The 20,236-nt window shown below is 33.9% G+C and overlaps 1 protein-coding gene across 5 annotated transcripts in view; it reads left to right on the top strand.

The window, feature by feature from the left end:
- The window catches only part of CSNKA2IP (casein kinase 2 subunit alpha' interacting protein), a 121,666-nt gene that overhangs the window by 61,877 nt on the left and 39,553 nt on the right, over positions 1-20,236 (top strand). For all 5 annotated transcript variants that reach the window (XM_059164423.1, XM_059164422.1, XM_059164421.1 and 2 more), the window contains one exon: positions 11,186-11,333. The gene's annotated coding sequence lies outside the window, so the exon portion shown is untranslated. The remainder of the gene's footprint in view (positions 1-11,185; positions 11,334-20,236) is intronic.

The raw sequence follows: 20,236 nt of genomic DNA, 5'->3' as shown, positions 1-20,236 counted from the left end.
AGCCACTAAGCATATACGGCTTCTCTAGACTGTCTTGTTTGTAACTAACTCCATGTAACTATTAAGAACTTGACATAGATTGTGTGATTAAAAAACTGAATTTTTAATTTTATTTGATTTTAATTAATTTTAGTATATGTGCTGCCGAAGCAAGCACTGATTTTAATTAATTTAATTCTAATTTCAAAATTGATATTTGATTCACTTAGTTAAATATTATTTTGTTTGGAAAACTTGGGTATGTGAATTTACTTTTTCAACTGTATTTTATCAAACCTAAATAGGTACTAATGATGAATATAGTATCTGGAAAGAGGTGTTTTGTGAGTATATAATACATTCAAGATTTCAAGATTTGGTATTAAGTTAAAAGAAAATTTCAGATCTAGCTGGCTTTTTATTGATTGATTCATGAATTGGGAAGCATCCAGTCTAGAAAAGAGAGAGACTTCAAAGAGTTGAATAAACTGAGGGTTTTATAGACTGAAGTGAGCTAGAAACAAGGGAGTTATACTGGGCATTGCTTATTTGGAGCAAAAGGAAGTCTGAAGTTGATCAGGTAATTTATGGTGAGTGAGCAAGTGCTAATTGGTTGTATTAAGCCTTCCTGTTCTGAGAGCTGATCATAGAAATTTTAAGTTTTAATTTGCTGTTGAGGGGCTTAGCATGAGTATCCATGTTGGCCCTAGTCTGGATACTTTAACAGCATAAAAAAAGAATGTAAAATATTATGTTAAAAATTTATTTCTTATCAGTTAAATGTTGAAATGACTGTATTTTATTATTTTATTTATTTTAACTATTTATTTATTTTAGGGGAGAGGGGCAGAAGGAGAGGGAGAAAGAGTCATAAGCAGACTATGCTGAGCATGGAGCCCAAAGCAGGTCTAGATCTCTTGACCCTGAGATTGTGACCTGAGTCAGAGCCAAGCGTTGGATGCTTAACTGACTGTGTCACCCAGGTCCCTCGATCATATTTTAGAAAGGTTGGGTTAAATCAAGTATATTATTATCATTTTCATTTTAATGTATTAATATAATAATATTGTATATTATTTTAATAGTGTATATAATTTAATTTTAATGTATTATTTTAAATTTAATGCAGTTTTAAAATTTTAATTTTAATTTGAAATTTTAAATACAATTTTTATTATAAATTTTAGTTAACATACAGTGAAATATTGATTTCTGGAGTAGAATTCAGTGATTCATTACTTACATACAACACCTAGTGCTCATCCCAAGTGCTGTCTTTAATACCCATCACATATCTAGCCTGTTCCCCATGCACCTTCTCTTGTTAAGAGTCTCTTATTGTTTGTTTGTTTCCTTCTCTCCTTTTTTTTCTCCCTTTCCATATGCTCATCTGTTTTCTTTCTTAAATTCCACATATGAGTGAGATCATGTGGTATTTGTCTTTCTCTGACTTATTTCACTTAGCATGATATATTTTAACTCCATCCACATTATTGCAAATGACAAGATTTCATTTTTTGATGGCTAAGTAATATTCCAGTTCATACATATACTGCATCTTCTTTATCCATTCACCAGTAGATGGACATTTGGGCTCTTTCCACAGTTTAACTATTGTTGATATTGTTGTGATAAACATTGCAGTGCACGTACCCCTTCAAATCTGTGCTTTTGTATCCTTTACATAGGTAAATATTTAGTAGTGCAATTGCTGGATGGTAGGGTAGTTTTGTTTTTAACTTTTGAGGCACCTCCATACTGTTCTCCAAGAGTGACTGCACTAGCTTGCATTCCCACCAACAGTGCAAGAGGTTTTCCACATTCTGACCAACCCCTTTTGTTTCTTGTGTTGTTAATTTTAGGTATTCTGACAGATGTGAGATGATATCTCATTGTGGTTTTGATTTGTATTTCCCTGTTGATGAATGATGTTGACCCTCTTTTATGTGTCTATTAGTCATCTAGATGTCTTCTTTGGAAAAGTGTCAATTCATGTCTTCTGCCCATTTCTTAACTGGATTACTTGTTTTTTGGGTGTTGAGTTTGATAAGTTCTTTATAGATTTTTGGATACTAAGCCTTTATCAGATATGCCATTTGCAAGTATCTTTTCCCATTCCATAGGCTGTCTTTTAATTCTGTTGATTGCTTCCTTCTCAGTGCAGAAGCTTTTTATCTTAATGAAATTTATTTTTGCTTTTGTTTCCCTTGCCTTTGGTGATGTGTTTTGTAAGAAGTTCAATGGCTGAGGTCAAAGAGGTTTCTGCCTGTGTTGTCCTCTAGGATTTTGATGGTTTCCTATCTCATGTTGAGGTCTTTCATCCATTTTGAATTTATTTTTGTGCGCGGTATAAAAAAGTGGTCCAGTTTCACTCTTCTGCATGTTGCTGTCCAATTTTCCCTTGTTGAAGAGACTATCTTTTTTCTATTGGATATTCTTTCCTGCTTTGTTGAAGATTAGTTGACCATATAGTTGTGGGTCTATTTCTGTTTCTGTATTCTGTTTCATTGATTTATGTGTCTATTTTGGTGCAAGTACTATGTTGTCTTAATGACTATAGCTTTGTACAGCTTGAAATCCGGAATCGTGATACCTCTAGTTTTGTTTTTCTTCTTTAGAATTTCTTTGGCTATTCGGAGTCTCTTATGGTTTCATACAAATTTTAGGATTGTTTGTTCTAGCAAACAATGTGAAAAATCCTGGTGATATTTTGATAGGGCTTGCATTTATTGTGTGAATTGCTTTGGGTAGAATAGACTTTTTAAAAAAGATTTATCTATTTATTAGAGAGAAATAAAGAGAGAGAGAGTGGGAGTGAGAGAGCAGGATAGGGGGAGGGGCAAAGGGAGAGGGAGAAGAAGAGAAGCAGACTCCCCACTGAGCATGGAGCCTGACTTGGGACTCACTCTCAGCAGCCTAAGATCTTGATCTGAGCTGAAATCAAGTCTTAGAGGCTTAACCTACTGAGCCACGTGGGTGCTCTAGGTAGCTTAGACATTTTAACAATGTCTGTTATTCCCCTCCATGAACATGGAATATTTTTCCATTTCTTTGTGTCCTCTTCAGTTTTTTTCATAAGTGTTCTATAGTTTTCAGAGTACAGATCTTTTACTTCTTAGTTAAAAAGAACACCTTAGTTAGGTGTTAGGTGTATTCCTATGTATTTTATTGTATCGGGTTGCAAATAGGATCAATTTCTTGATTTCCTCTTCTGCTGCTTCATTGTTAAAATCATTTTCACATGTTTCTCTTTAATTTTTTAATGTGGTGATTAGAAGGTTTGAACTTATATGTGCATCTTACATATATTTCTATTTGACAACACTGTTAAAGAACAAATATCCCAAGAGAAAGGGTAGTATAAGCTGTACTGCATATAAAAATAAACTTGAAATAGTTTGGTATGAAAAAATTTTATCTTTGGAAGAATAATTGTTTTTCAGAATTAAGAAAAGGGAAGGAATAATAAAGAATGTATTGATCACTTTGACTATATAGAATGCATAAGCTGTGAATTTCTCTGTGTATTTCTTTTAAGAATCCCACTGTGAAGAAAATTAAAGAGCAGCAGTTAGTATGTTGTGGAATCAGTTCTTCTTATCTTCTCTAGGGGGGAAGTTCTCTTGCTCATCCCCTAGAGCTGGGTGGCATTCAGATTATCCTTCTGGACATTTATTTCTCTCCTAGAGGAAGGGCTCACCTTATGTTGATGATTGGATCAAGGATACTTGCTTATCTTATGACAAGGTCTTTATCTTTCTCTCCTTAGGGGAACATATTGTCTTTATTTCTGTTTTGTGCTAAGTTTTAGTATTGGAAAATATGTATAAGTATGCTTGCACAATTTCAGTATGCAAATCTGCTCTTTCAGTTGTAAATTTATGAACTCTATATGCTGAGAGTGGGGATCGGGGTACATGGTTTGTCATTTTTTAGCCACCTAGAATGGGTGGATTAAATTGGTAATTTTCAATGGGTAGAGAAGTAGGTATCCCTGTTTCGCTTTTGGTCTAAGCTATACTTTTTAAAAAATAAACTTTACTTTGAATTAACATTTTTATTGTGATATAGTCAACATATAACATTGTGTTTAAGGTGTACATGTTGATTTGATACACTTATATATTACAATATGATTACCATGGTAGTGTTAGTTAACACCTCCATCATGTTGAATAGTTAGTTATTTCTTTTTTGTGATGAGAACCTTTAAGATCTTTTTTCTTTTTCTTAAAAGCTTTCAGGTATATATTTCCTAATCTAGTCTCCTGGAGAATCTTTTGGAATAAAGATGATAGTGTATTAATCTTAATTTGCCTTGTGTGACTTTAATTTAGCAGATGCTGATTAATGACCTAATGCATTGAGAAATATGCCTAATCTAGATATGCTCTTGTCAGATATGTTTGATCTAAACTTCATGATGGGAAAACAGATACATCTAGAAAGTGGGTTGTTCTACAGATTGACTCACCTGGACTATTTGAGTAGTTAGTATCACAAATGACCAAGGAAGGAGCATATATCTCTTGTAGATATCTACAAGATATCTTGTAGATTGAGGGAACTAAAGGGACATAATAGTCAATGTTATGACCCACTGGATTTTGAAAACATATTTTAAGATAATTGAGAGTGTTTGTGTATGCGTATGGATAATACTAATGTTAACTTTTTTGGTGTGGTAATGATGTTGTGGTTTCATAGAATACAATGTTCCACTTTTTGGGGCATGCATGCCAAAGTATTTACGGGTGAAATTTAATGATGTCTGCAACCTACTTTGGGAAGTTTGATAAAAGGTGTGTGTGTGTGTGCACGCGCGCATGTGTGTACATGTAGAGAGAGAGAGAGAGAAAGAGATGAATAGATAAAAAGTAGGTATAGCATAATGTTAACAGCTGGTAAATCACTGAGATTTTTCTGTGTTTTCAAAAAAATTTTTTTTAAGATTTTATTGTGTTTTCAAAAAAATTTTAAAACTCTCAGTGGATTTAACATTTTTCAAAATAAATATTGATACATAAACATTTTTTATATATGTGTCACATTGGGGATAAGAAATGTAATTGATAATTCTAAGACCCCCACATAGGAGTGACAGATATTTACAATGTATATGACAGATGGCTAATAAAACTAATTTGTAGGGGCATCTGGGTGGCTCAGCTTCTCCCTCTCCAGCTCCCCTGTACTTGCATTCCCTCTCTCGCTATCTCTCTTTGTCATAAATCAATAAAATTATTTTTTAAAAAAACCTAATTTATAGGAAAATTTTGAGATCAATAAGAAAATATAACCTTTTTAGAAGTAAAATGTTTAAGATAAATAGGTTATCAACAGAGGAATAAAGACAAATGGCCAGTAGACTTATGAAGTGTTTATCACTGATAATCAAAGGCAGAAATCTAAATATAATATCAAGGTAGAAATTTTGTCTTTCATTTACTAAAATATTTTAAAATTATAAATAACAAGGCAGTCCAAAGCAACAGGTAAATCTGCTGGTAAAAGTACAGTGTTTTGAGAAAACTAATTGTAAGTTTGTTTTGAGTAACATAGCCTAAGAAAATCTGAATTATCCATAAAATAGCTACAAAGATTTTTAAAAGCAGGATTTTTAAAAGACAGAGTGTTATAGATTCTGGATTCTGTTTCCTGATATTTAAAATAGAAAGTATTTTCAATGCCTGCCTCTGGGGGATGTTGCAAATATTCAGTGAAATAACTAAAATTAAGAGGATTAAACAAGATGATAAAAACATAGTAAACAGCAGTTAATACCATATTCAAATAGAAATGACCAACACAGAAACCCAATTAGGGAATTATGTAAATAAATTTTGTAATTTCTATACAACTAAAAACAATCAATGTATTGAAATTAGGTTAAAAGATTATTTGTTACATTTTTAAAAGAAAAAGTCATGTGGGACGCCTGAGTGCCTCACTTGGTTGAGCCTCTGACTCTTGATTTTGGCTCAGTCATGGTCTTAGGGTCATGAGATTGAGCCCTGTGTTGGGCTCTGTGCTCAACCCAGAGTCTGCTTGACATTCTCTCTCTCCCTCTGCTCCTCAGTGCATTCTCTCCCTCTCTCTCTCTAAATAAATGAAATCTTAATAAAAAAGAAAAAGTCATTTGTACCTTCCAAAAAAGTGTTTAGTATCATCTTGTTTTTATTAAAAAAATTCATGAAAATGAATTCATAACCATGTAAAAGCATAAAAGGCTATATAACAGCAATTACTTAATGGTAGAATTATGGATAGTGTTAATTTTTTTCTCTTTTTCTCTAAATTTTTCACAATCATTTCATTTACTGATGTAAAAAAACCTAGCAACAACATTATAATCATCTTCTATGAAAATGGAATATGGTTTCTAATTCCCTGTCTAGATTAAAAAGATAAAATTGATAAGGAAGATGAGCTCAAGAAACCAGTATAGTAAGGAATTTAGCATCATGCAAAGTGTCTTCCCAGTCTTTCGAAGTACTCTACAAAGTAAACACAATCAGGGTGGTGTTATATTTTATTAGAAATATAGTGGTGTGATGGAATCAGATTGATTTGGGTAAAGACTGATTCTCATGTCCATCATGGATTTAATTTGGGGAAATTTTATTAACATTTCTGAATTTTCCTTTTCCCATTTGTAAGCAGAATAATATTACCTAAATAAGAGTAGTGTGATCTTTTAAATGAAATAATGAAAGTAGGTTGACATGCATAGTCTCACCTAGTCTTCATAGACTAGTGAAGTGTTCTGAACATGGTTCCTTGCAAAGTTCATCTGACTTCAAGACATACTCATACATGCTTTACAAGCCCTAACTCCAGATCCTGGAGGTATAATGTTTCTTTTATCTTATAGCCTGAAGTGAACCTCCTTGGTAGGTATGATAACCTAGGAGTGTAACATTTTCCCATTAGACCTTAAGTTCCACTGAGATACCTCAAAGTGAATCTGTGCCAAAATTCAGAAACACAAAAACCAAGGTTTGTCTTGCTCTCCAGAAGGCTTGGTTGAAATAGGGTGACAGAGACTTGAGCCAGCTACAGAGGAATGGAACTCAGAGGGATTCAAGAAAATGCCACTTGAATTTGTACTTTGTTTATAGCTTTTACATCTTCCTAGTGAATCAGATTGTTCCCTATAGACTCAAAGCTTGGGTTCAGTACACAGCTGAGATTAGGAGACCCAATAGCATTCTCAGACCTCAGATAACCAAATCAAGATAGCATTAAAATTAAGAGACAGAGATCAGTAATGCATTGTTACAGCTTTGAGACTGTATGGAAATGATTATACTTCTCTTCTCCTGAGACACTTGCTATACCATATCACTGAATCCTACACATCTATCACCCTTCACACATTTAGTCGTTTAGGCAGCTTCTGGGTATAGAGGGAACAATGGTTAATTTAAGACAACATAACCGTAAATCTAATCCATTTATTTACTTATCAAGAAAAGTTCTTGGCAATTCAAATTGCTTGATTAAAAAGCCATAATGTTATCATTCAAAGTAAAAGCAGCTTTTTTTTTTTTTTGCTATATTTGCAAATTAGGCAGGATTTCTCCTTTTTAATTGCCCATGCTAACAGTTTTTAGTATATGGGCTCATATGGAATAATACAGCATGAAAATAATGTAGAGCACCACAAACGTCTTTCTGAATTCTCCCCAGTTTACTGCATTATTAAATAGTACATAAATTATTCAATGTCCTTTATTGCAAAAAAATATTTTTTTCTTGCAAACAGGATCAAAACTAAGTGACATTATTTAAGATTACTAGGCATAGATTATAGAATATTTTTTTTAAACTAAAAAAGACCTGACCTTCATTTACATACTTCACTGATTGAAGCACAGGGAAATGTGATGACAGAAAAATAGGGAGGCAATTTAGTTTATTTACACAGCAAATAGCCCCATTTGTTGGTATTTAATGTTTGCTTTCTTACTGCCTCTGTGCTCTGAGATAAAGATTTGAGCATGTACTTTATTTTTGGTTATCTGGCCCCAACAGAAGGTTGCCTGGGAGCTGGAAGGGCAGGCATTTAAAAACCCAAATATTTAATTACCTCTCCTGGCCTGGTTCAGAAGACCTTCTATTGCACAGAGAAACAAGAGTACTTCTGCTTGGGCTGGTGCTTGGTTGTTTCTGGGAAAGAATGTCTGATACTCCCTCCATGGGATAGGGAGCAAGTCAAGAATTAACAGCCTTGTATCATCTCGCATTTGTAGCTCAAATGGAGAATTCCCACTTTGGACACCAAGAGCCAACTATAAGTATAATAAGCATGCTACAAAAGATGGAGCAATTTTCACTCAGATCTGATCATTCATTCTTTTTTATACTGATCTCAAATTTGCTTCCATGTAACTGCTGCCGATCGGTCCTGGTTCTCCCTGAAGCAACATAAAAGAGACCTAGTTTTTTTCCACACTGTAGCTCTTGGCTGTTAGACATCTCCTATAATCCACAAAGGCCTGTGTTAGACCCTGTGGTATTTTTACTTGTAGTGCTTAAAAAAATTAAGTATTTACAAATCCGTATTATAATGGAGGATATGAAATTCTCCCTTAAAGATCAAGGACTAGCCCTTTTTGAGACTTAAAAGAAAATACGTGTAAAGTTTTAAAATTTATAATATTTCATCATAGCATCTTTGTGATACTGTAAAAAATTTGGAAATTGGTAAAAATGTGATTATATACTTAAAACTGTGAGAAATTGTGGTAATAGTAGGTTTTGTAGATGCATTTATAAGGAAGTCTCTTGACCAAACTGAATAATAAAATATATATATTTTTAGGTCATTAGAATTCTTGTGAAATCAGAATTCACTGGTAATTCCTTTGGAATGCGTGAGAGGGTACATGTCACCGGGGTGGGGTGAGGAGAGGTGTTTTGATGAAAGCCAGTGGAAGAGTTTTAAGAATTTCATTTTAAAAGGAGAAACACCTTGGTCTAGTTAACATATTGCATGCCTGTTGAGATCTTATTCTAAAGCACTCACAACACAAGAGTAATTTTAATAATTAGGACTGTCATTATGCTACTGCTGACAACTTCCAAATGTCTACGGAAGCTAAAGGTCTGTGTGTGTGTGTGTGTGTGTGTGTGTGTGTGTGTGTTTGCGCACGCGCGCGCGCGCCTGCACGTACACATATGACCTCGTGCACGCATGTGCCCATTTGTGTACCTTTATCCTCTGGTTTTCAGCAACATTTAGTATGTAATAAAATCAGATTTTACTTGTTACAATCAGCTGTAGTCAATGAGGAAAGGTGAGGGGAAAGAAAAGTAGAATTCCAAGATTAATATTATTTGAAATTAGGTATTTGTTTCATTGTTATTGTTTCTTTGTACTTTAAACTTTCTTTTCTTGAATATGGAGAAAACTTAATGGCAAGGAGAACTTTAATAAATCCCTTTAATAAAACAAACATCAACAAGAAATCTTTTGCTTTTACTGTCATGTCTTGTTTGATGTTCTTATTAAAGCAGTTGAAAGGATGTTCTGAGACCCAGAAGGCTTTATAGCCATTATGCAAAATCCAGACAGAGGGGAAAAAACAAAAACAAAAACCCCATGCATTTATCGCTTACACTCACAGTGCATCAGAAACACCTGGAAAGATTTTTTAGAAATACTGATCATTCCCAGGTCCTCCCTAGAAAAATTCTTGTTTTATTTGTCTGGGGCTTGGACATTGTTATTTTATATATCTTCCTAGGTGATGTTAATGTGTAGCTAGGACTTAGAACAACTAGTCTAATTGAGAGCATCATAAACATAAAACTTATACTTGGCAGCTTCAACACTTGAATTAAGCACTTTTGTGGAGCTATATCTCACTGTCTCTAGCTAGTTGTGATGGTTTATTCAGATCCAAAAAATATGGTTGTTGGTCAATAGATGGTTAGCTTAATACTATACTGATTTATCTTATGCCTGGCTATCACTTTTGAGTAAGACTGAATGGCCTTGCTAGTGCTGCCACTCTGCCATTCTCCCAAGTAGGCATATTTAATTGTCCTTGATTACCAATTAGCCTACACAAAGCATCATAATCTCCTTCAGTGTTGCTTTTGAGGCAACCATGCCTAATGACTCAGAATTGTTCTGTGACATTCAAACTATATACTACTACTGCACAAAAGTTAAAGCACTAGGCATTTCTTTGGAAAAAACATTTGAAATGAGATTTATAAAAGTTAAATGCTCACTGATTATATATATATAATAATAAACTCTATTTTCATTATTATGAAAAAATGGGGATAAGTATCCATAAAATTCTATAGCCCCCCCAAAAAAACCACATGTTTAATCATGAGTAGATTCTTTTATGAGCTTATTTAAGATAAGCTTTAGAGGGAGAGTGAAGTAGAAAATTCTGGAGAAGCCAGATGAATATTTAAGTTGCATTCAGTTCCCAGACTAAGGACTCTGTATAGAAAACTATGTTACTTGGGTTATGGCATGTGAGTATATGACAGATAGGAGAGGATGAGTTAAGAAGAATATAACATGACTTGGTAGGGGCCAGTGTAAGAAATATTTGTTTGTTACAATCTGAAATGATCTCTTGGTGGTTTATATGGGATCTGTCTCATAAAACAGGAGTGGAGGAGAACACAAAAGTCATAAATGAAACATCTGACACAAAAATTCAGATCCAAAAAATACGGTTGTTTTAAATAAAAATTGTTATTAAAACTAAAATTTAAACATAAGGAAATATATTTAAAGAGGACATATGCAGGGGAAATTTGTACAGGGTACATTGGGAACTTATCTTATTCATTGTGTTCTTTTCTCCCCACTCTTGTCTGAGAAGAGAGATGCCTTACCTCCTTTTTTCACTTTCTTCCTGAGTATTAGATCAGTTTGTATACTGTTTTTATTTTTCCATAACTGATATCCTTGAAGAGAAAAAAAAAACCCTTTTTGTGATTGTACTCAAAGTCACTGTGGCCATGTCCTGGTTCTTTCTTTCAGCTTGAAGATTATATGTACGGAGGGAGCCTTGCCGTAAGTCTGTCTAGTATCCACATTCCACAAGGCAGCACTGCTTCCATATAAGCAACAGTTGTCCTGCTACAATTAAAGCTTCTCTTTAGTTTTTATGATTTTATTTCATATTTTCAGCACTTCAAAATTGTTATTTTTTTTTTTTTTTTACAGAGACACAGCACTTTCCTCCTGTCAAGAAAACTCCACCAGTGTATATGACTCCAAAAAGCCATCTGGATTTGCCCCTAGCAGTGTTGTAAGCTTGCTTATGAGGACAACTTTTAACAGAAACCATCCTAGAAACAGTTTAATTTAAAGGGTCTGTATATTTTTCTTAGAAAAAAAAACACAATAATTATTTCAGCAGAAGTTAAAACATAGATATAATAGCATCACCGTAAGAATTCAAGAGCTGTTTAATTCCTCAATGAGCAAAATAGTCTGTCTCTCTCTCTACCTGACAGCATATATGCCGCTGTATTAGTTTTTAGAGTTTTTTCTTAATATCTCTTTGTATGTTTGGGTATGTGTCTATGTATGTATGTTTGTCTATTCCACATGGCTCTCCATGGGTTAGCTTTTGACATATTTATAAAGAACTTTATGTCTATTTGTATCTGCATATTTGGCAACATGGGTTCTTCGAAGGGCAGAGCACTCATTTTCTCTCTATCTTTCTCTATGGTAGTCTATTTTATTTTCCTTTTATTTCCCTTTTCTCGTGTCATCTTTTTTCCCTCCTTTTTATTTTCTGTGTATCTTTATTTGTCCAATTGAAATATCTTTAAATTTTTTTTTTCTTAAACTGAAACATGAATGTTTTGGATGGTTATCTTTCTCTAAAACTAACAAACAACCAACCCAATTTTTTTAGATTTTATTTATTTTGAGAAGGAAGGCAGGGAGAGAGTGGGGAGGAGGGGCAGAGGGAGAGAGTGGGGGAAGGAGAGATTGAGAGAGAGAGAGAGAAACTCCCAACAGACCCCATGCTGAGCATAGAGCCTGATGTAGGGCTCGGTCTTGTGACCCTGAGACCAGGACCTGAGCCAAAATCAAGAGTCAGACACGCAATTGACTGAGCCAACCAAGTGCCCCAATTGTCCTTTCTTTTATGGCTTTGGTGAGATTTTTTTTTTTTTTAACTAAGGAAGAAAAATATTTTTCCACATTCATGACCTAATAGCCATCTTACAAAAACAAAACAAAATAGAACAAATCAAAACCAAACCACAACCAAAATATTAATACAGCCCTAGAATTTAAACATCTAAAAATATTATTAGCTTAACCACGGTGTCAGAAAGAACAATGTAAATATTTTTCCCCAAAAAACAGTTGTTAATCTATTGCAGAAAATTTTTAGATTTTATTTATTATTATTTATTTATTTATTTATTGCATATCTAAGACATGGCAAATATTTGGTCTATTATTGTTCTTTATTTTCTTTTTCCCTCATTGTTGAATGAATGCAAGAAAGAAAGGCATCCGAGGAGGCTAATAGCCTCCTGCAGGGTCTTTCCAGTACACATTTGAAAAGTTAGCATTTCTGACCTATGTTCCTTTCAAATTAAATATCTTTCCAACTTATGATGGCATTGTGTACCAATAAACCCTTTGTAAGGTGAAAATACTATAAGTTGAAAATGAATGTAATATACCTAACTTATTGAACTCTGCCTAGCGTGCTTTAGTGTGCTCAGAACATTTTAAGGAGACATTTGGGCAAAATCATTAACATAAAGCCTATTTTATAAAAAGTGTTGGAGATCTCTTGTAACTTATTGGGTACTGTACTGAAAGTGAAAAACCCAATGGTTGTCTGGATACAGAGTGGGCTTAAGTATATTGCCTGTTCACCCTTGTGGTTGTATGGCTGACTGAGAGCTGTAGCCTGCTGCTGGTCCTGCCCCCGCATCACTGAGAGTATCTTATTGCATATCACTAGCATAGGAAAAGACCAAAAATTCAAAATTGGAAGTATATTCAGTATATTCTCCTGAATGCATATCACTTTTGCACCATTGTAAAGTCAGCAATTTTAAGTCGAACCATTAAGTCAGAGATCATCTGTACAAGCTTTGACAAACAGCTTTAATAAGGTCTTTTTTCTGTAAGTAGCATTTATAATGACTTACATCCATTTAAAGTAAAATTGAAAACAACAAAGCAATAAAAAATAATACAACTCAAGTTCCATCTATCTTTGCACCATTAGGACAGAAATGTATGTATTTGGATTTAGTTCTGAATAGTAGAACCAATTAATCAGTTTAGAGCATAAACTCTATGATGGCAGGGGATCGTGTCTATCTGGTTTCCTGCTTATTATTTGCATCTAGCACTTACTGCCTCATACTCAAGTAGATACTTAATAATTACTGGTTAGACAAACTCAAACATTTAGAAAGCAATTTTCTCTTTAATCTTCAATATATCAACCATAGAAGAATCCCAGAAATTGGATAATTAAACTCAGGTCTAATACTAATGGTCTAAAATAATTGTGGGTAATATCTTAGTTTTCTGTTTTAGGGTATTCTGTAGTTTATTACAAAATTGTATCAGATAAAAGGAGGAAACTATGACTATATTCTCACCTTTTCTGACAGAACAGTCTTATTAATTTGGAAAATTCTCAGATGAAATGTGTTTATTTTCATTCTTCTGATGAGAACAAAATGGAAAATGCAATGCTTTAACAAGTTATAAGAAGTGCTGGTGATGACAGATGCTGGCGAGGATGCGGAGAAAGGGGAACCCTCCTACACTGTTGGTGGGAATGCAAGCTGGTGCAGCCACTCTGGAAAACAGCATGGAGGTTCCTCAAAATGTTGAAAATAGAACTGCCCTATGACCCAGCAATTGCACTATTGGGTATTTACCCTAAAGATACAAATGTAGTGATCCAAAGGGACACATGCACCCGAATGTTTATAGCAGCAATGTCCACAATAGCCAAACTATGGAAAGAACCTAGATGTCCATCAACAGATGAATGGATCAAGAAGATGTGGTATATATACACAATGGAGTACTATGCAGCCATCAAAAGAAATGAAATCTTGCCATTTGCAACAACATGGATGGAACTAGAGCGTATCATGCTTAGCGAAATAAGTCAAGCAGAGAAAGACAACTATCATATGATCTCCCTGATATGAGGAAGTGGTGATGCAACATGGAGGCTTAAGTGGGTAGAAGAAGAATAAATGAAACAAGATGGGATTGGGAGGGAGACAAACCATAAGTGACTCTTAATCTCACAAAACAAACTGAGGGTTGCCGGGGGGAGGGGGTTTGGGAGAAGGGGGTGGGATTATGGACATTGGGGAGGGTATGTGATTTAGTGAGTGCTGTGAAGTGTGTAAACCTGGTGATTCACAGACCTGTACCCCTGGGGATAAAAATATATGTTTATAAAAAATAAAAAATTAAAAAAAAAATTAAAAAAAAATAAAAAAAAATAAATAAATAAAAATAAAAAAAAAATAAAATAAAAAAAAAAGAAGTGCTGGTGAGCAGGGGTTCCTTATCTCACCTCCTTATGTTTCTCTTTTATAGAAATAAATGGTATCACCTTTAAAAAGCATTGGCATAGACTTATTTCTTATAATATTTTCCTTTTATGATCATATTTTCTCTCTTGATTCTTGCATTGGAAATAAAAATGAGATTTCACACTAATGTTTTACTTTTCTAAAAAAAAATCTATTAAACAAGGAAATTTTATTTTGAGATAATCCATTTAGCATCTCATCCTTCCAACACATAAAGAGCCTTTAGGAGCATCTGTGATATTCTCTAACATTGAATACATGCAGGGGTGCATCTCACAGCTTTTTAAAAATACCCAGTTTTTAGGTTTTTTTATGTTTTATATTTAGATTTTTGGTTTTGTGCCCCAAGCTGAGCAATCCTAACAAAGCTATCGATATGTTGATAGATTGATGAACACCTTCATATATTTACTTTTTCACTCATTGTCCCTATGCAGTAGATACTATGATAGTCACAGAAAATACAAACATAACATGATTGATGTCGATATAGACAGGTTATAGAAAGTCCCTCTCTGTGTTAAAGATCAGGAGAAAGAGAGATTGACAGGTACCCTCTGTCTCATTCTTGCTGATGTGGCCTCTTCACAAGTTGTAATACAGGAATATTTAGGTTTCAGGAAAGAGAAGATTCTTTCATCTCATGGCACAGACTTCGGAAGTTTTGTGTCAGATCAGGGAACCACATTTGGCAGCAAGGTGGAGATGAAATAGACCCTGGCAGCAGAGTAGGTCCTTACAGCATAGGAGAATCCCATTTTATAGGTAAGGGATCTTAGGAGCCTATGATAGAAAGAAAACCTGACCAAGTTTCAGTGCTTTCTTGTACCTGGCCCTTTTTGTTTGCTGTGCCCTAAAGACATTACGTTTTACATGCCACTCACAGAAAAGTTTACTTACATAGAGGGTGAACTTTTTCCCCAGAATGAAGAAGGTAGTGTCCACAATTAACCTCTTAATGGGATATATCTCTTAAGTGAGTTTTACCCTTACTAGCTTCTTGGTGAAGCTGCAATTGATTGTTTTAAATTTTTCTCTCCTCTCATTTTTTTTTTTTACCCCCTACTACCCCTGCTTCCTCCCTATCTTTGTTCCTCCATTTCCTCCTGAATAACTTTAAACTGTACTATTATCTGACTACACTTGTAGTTTATAATAGGCAACTCAGAGCTGGGAAGACTGTCTTGTCTTCTGAAATCACAGTGCATGAGGCATGCATAAGCTGTTGTAGTAGACGTGTTATTCTAGAGTATTCATGTTTTCTCAGTTTTGAGAAATAATAGTAATAAAATAGTTTTATATGTCCATTTGACTCCTTATACTCTGGACATGTTAAGTGAGAATATTTTTGTTAGAATAATCTTTGAGGAGAGGAGGCAGCAAAGTCAACTCTAGTTGCTGTAGAAGGAGCCCAGATTTCACTGAGAGAATCTCTTTCTATAGATGTTGACTTTAAATTTACAGTGGGAAATAAGAAAGAAGTTGGTTTTTATAGGGAGTGCATTGAACTGATAGATCAATTGGAGGCAGTTGCCATCCTGAAGAGAATAGATACTGAATCTTTCAATCCATGAATGTGAAATGTGTCCTGATTTTTTTTTTTTAAATTAGATGTAGGTTCTTTTTTTTTTTTTTAAATTTTATTTTTTTATTTGAGAGAGAAAGAATGAGAGAGTGCAGAAGAGTGGGAAGAGTCAGAGAGAGAAGCAGAGGAAGAAGCAGACACGCTGCTGAGCTGAGAGACTGGGACTCCAGGATCCTGACCTGAGCCAAAGGCAGTAGCTTAATCGACTGAACCACCCAATCATCCCAAAATGTGTCCTCATTTATTTTGGTCTTGTATTTTCCAGTGCTTTATACTTCTCAGTGTACAATTTTTACCCATTTCCTATTGAATTGATCTCTACATGCTTTATTCTTTTATGATGTTATTATGGAATTGTTTCTTGATTTCATTTTCTGATCATTGCTATAATATGGAAATACAGTTGATTTTTATATTGATCTTATATCCTGTATACTCACTAAACTTATTAGTTTACTAGGTTTATTATGAATTCCTCGGGATGTCTATATACAGGATATTTTTGGTGTGTAAAGACAGTTTTCCCATTTTCCTTACAATCTGAATGCCATTTATTTTTTTATTTATTTATAGCACAGACAGTATTGGATAGATTTATTTCTGTGGATTCCCATTACTCTGTCACAATAAAATGTTAATTCTGGGAGGGACTTTATATTTCTCAAAATCTGAAATAGTGTCGAACTCAAAATTTAGATGAGCATACCACTTATATTCCACGTAAACTTAAGAGGAATTTTCATTTCCCTGTGGAATATCCTATGAACATTTTCAAGGATTCTCTTTGTCATTTTTATTTTCCACCTCCACTAAATTCTTGTATTTTGCTACTATCTTGGAATTTTTACTTTATTGCTTATATTCTGCCCATCCACTATTCCCTTGGCCAAATTAGCTATAAAATGAATTTTGCATGTATTAGAATTTTATTTATATCAGAGAGTTTGTATTTCTTTTTTTTTTTTAAAAGATTTTATTTATTTGTTTGACAGAGATTACAAGTAGGCTGATAGGCAGAGAGGCAGGCAGAGAGAGAGGAGGAAGCAGGCTTCCTGCTGAGGAGAGAGCCCGATGCAGGGCTAGATCCCAGGGCCCTGGGATCATGACCTGAGCTGAAGGCAGAGGCTTAACCCACTGAGCCACCCAGGCACCCTGAGAATTTGTATTTCTTCTCAGGGAAAAATATTACACACATAATTCACAAATAAAGAAAAAAAAAAGAAATAATAGAAAAAGAAATAAAGAAAAAACACATAAAGAAACTAAAAATCATATATTAGAATATTTGCTGTTGACATCCTTTTGACTATTTAATATGGGGGACTTCTTATTGGCTTTACTAGTGTGCATGGGCCTGGCTACTGTCACCATTGTGATGGCTCTTCAGTCCTCATTTCAACTCTGATATATTTGCTTACCTCTTCCTTTAAATTCTTACTCATCCTTTATGCAGAGAATTTCAGCTCTTACTTGTCCCTACTTCCAAAGTTGGTTCCAGGCCTAGCTTTTTCTATGGATTGACCTTCATGTTTAGTTAAATGAATGTTTGCTGAGTTCATAATCCTTATAAGAAGGATATTCTCTGAAATATCTTTTTCTGTCTAAATTGCTATAACATTTTGGACTACGTGTTCATGTGGCATATTCTATAGGAATAACCATGGTGAGCCCTAGTAGGGCTCTTCTGGTAGGGAGAAGACTTTCCTGTCTGATATAATATGATATTGTACAAAGTTAATATTTTACTCTTCTTGAAGACATCTAAGGGCAACTCAAAAAGGACATTGTACTTCAGGGATACAGTTAAAAAAAAAAAAAAACTAAACTAAAAATTCTAACTTTAGTGATAAGTGCTTTATTTTTTTTTATTTTTTAAAAGATTTTATTTATTTATTTGACAGAGAGAGAGATCACAACTAGGCAGTGAGACAGGCAGAGAGAGAGGGGGAAGCAGGCTCCCCGCTGAGCAAAGAGCCCAATGTGGGACTCGATCCCAGGACCCTGAGATCATGACCTGAGCTGAAGGCAGAGACCTAACCCTTTGAGCCACCCAGGTGCCCCATGATAAGTGCTTTAAAGAATAACAATTTAATGGTGTGTCAGAACATTACTAGGAGAACTTCCATCATTTACTTAATATCATTATCCCAAAGTATGCAAATTCTGCCATTGGCTTTACATGGATAGATGCCTATGTCTGTAAAAGTCACTCATCAAGTGTTAATATTTATATTTGAACTCTTCTCAATTAAGGAACATGCAATTATTGGACCATGGCTTCCTGGGTTTAGTGTATGAAACAGTTATGTTTACCAGTTTACCAGTTATACCTTCATGAATTACTTATTTCCAGCCATAGTCTTTAACAAAACTTTTTTTCTGCATGTGAAAATCCTCTAACATAAACTTAAAGAAGTGTAATGATGTAACTTTTTAAGGAACAAGTTATGTAAGAGTTGGAGATTTGAAAAGGTTTCCAGCTTAAAGAATGAGTACCTAAAAAGACATAGGGCACCTGGGTGACTCAATCATTAAGTGTCTGCCTTTAGCTCAGGTCATGATCCCGGGGTCCTGGAATGGAACCCCACATTAGGTTCCTTGCTTGGCAGGAAGCCTGCTTTTCCCTCTCCCACTCCCCCTGATTGTGCTCCCTCTCTCTCTGTGTCTGTCAAATAAATAAATCAAAATCTTAGAAAAAAAAGAGATACACACAAATGCAGATTGTCGAGTTGCAAATCCTTGTTAGTTTTAATTTTTTTAGAATAACTCTGAAGAGACAGCAGAAAATTTTTATAAAAATCTTTATACAGAGAGGTACATCATTAACATTTGATTTCAGATATTTTACTCTATTTTCAGAATCATAACTAAGAAAAGTTATATACCACATAAGCATAATAAAAAATAACATTTTCTGCAGATTAGCAATGGCTGTATTAAAACATACATGACAAAGTTTATTTTTTCAAAAATACTTTGTAATTACTGTTTAAATCAAATGTAATTAGCTCTGTATGGCATTTAACATTGACAAATCAATGCTTCTTTTTTCTTTTTTGCATCACGATGGGTTAAAACTAAACCAAGATACGCTCTTCTTTCTTTCCAAATGTTAAGATGGTTCTAAACCTAAATAAGTAATGAAAATAAATAGATATAATTAACATGTTATACTTTGAATCTTTAATTTTTAATTTTTGGAATTAGATTTGTTTATTTATATCCCCATTATCCTATCCTAAATATGAACTGGAATCGACTCTATTTCTTCAGTTCCGTTTTCTTGTTCTTTTTATAATAATATACAAACTTGACTGTAAAAAATATTTTTTTATAATAATGTTATTTGAGTTAAGTAGTGTAGGTGACAGACATAGTTACTTAATAGGTACAAAATATCAGTAATGCTAGTACCAGTAGTGGTAGTAGCAGCAGTGGAAGTTGTAGTAGTAATGTAATAAGCATTTGTATAACGCTTTAATTTTTAAAATACACTGACATATTCCTTATGACATTTGATACTGAAATCATTGTTGTTTTACAGATTATTATTTAGATGCTAAAAGAGTTTGCTTTTCCAACAAGATTACTTGGTAGAACTCCCACCTATGTCTCTAATCTTCAGACTTTCATTCCCCTTGTTATGATGTTATAATAGGGTGGTAAGCAAATTTATCTATGTATTTTTTTTAATAAAGTCAATTTTTAAATTATTATTATGTTCAATTAGCCAGCATATATTTAAGCAAATTTAATAGTCTCTATTTTACTCCATGAAGAAGCCGAAATCTTGAGAAATAAATGATGCATTCACTAAATACTCATTTATTCTGGACACACAGTGTGTGGGCAACTTGTTAGTTGCTGCAAGGGAACCAAGAATTAATGAGCTTAAGTTTCATAAACATTCTAAATGTTTTCACATAATAGACACCTATTTTTAAATGAAAGAGTTCTTTCCTATAAAACAAACAAACACAAAAGAATTACTAAATTGTTTCTTGGTATTTATGCAGAACCAAGAAAATCATGAATATTTTAAAACTTGCTTATGCATTTTTTTGAATTAAGATCACT

The sequence above is a fragment of the Mustela lutreola genome, chromosome 2 (assembly GCF_030435805.1).
Source record: "Mustela lutreola isolate mMusLut2 chromosome 2, mMusLut2.pri, whole genome shotgun sequence".
NCBI classification, from domain to species: Eukaryota; Metazoa; Chordata; class Mammalia; order Carnivora; family Mustelidae; genus Mustela; species Mustela lutreola.
This window is presented reverse-complemented; position numbering and strand designations above follow the sequence as displayed.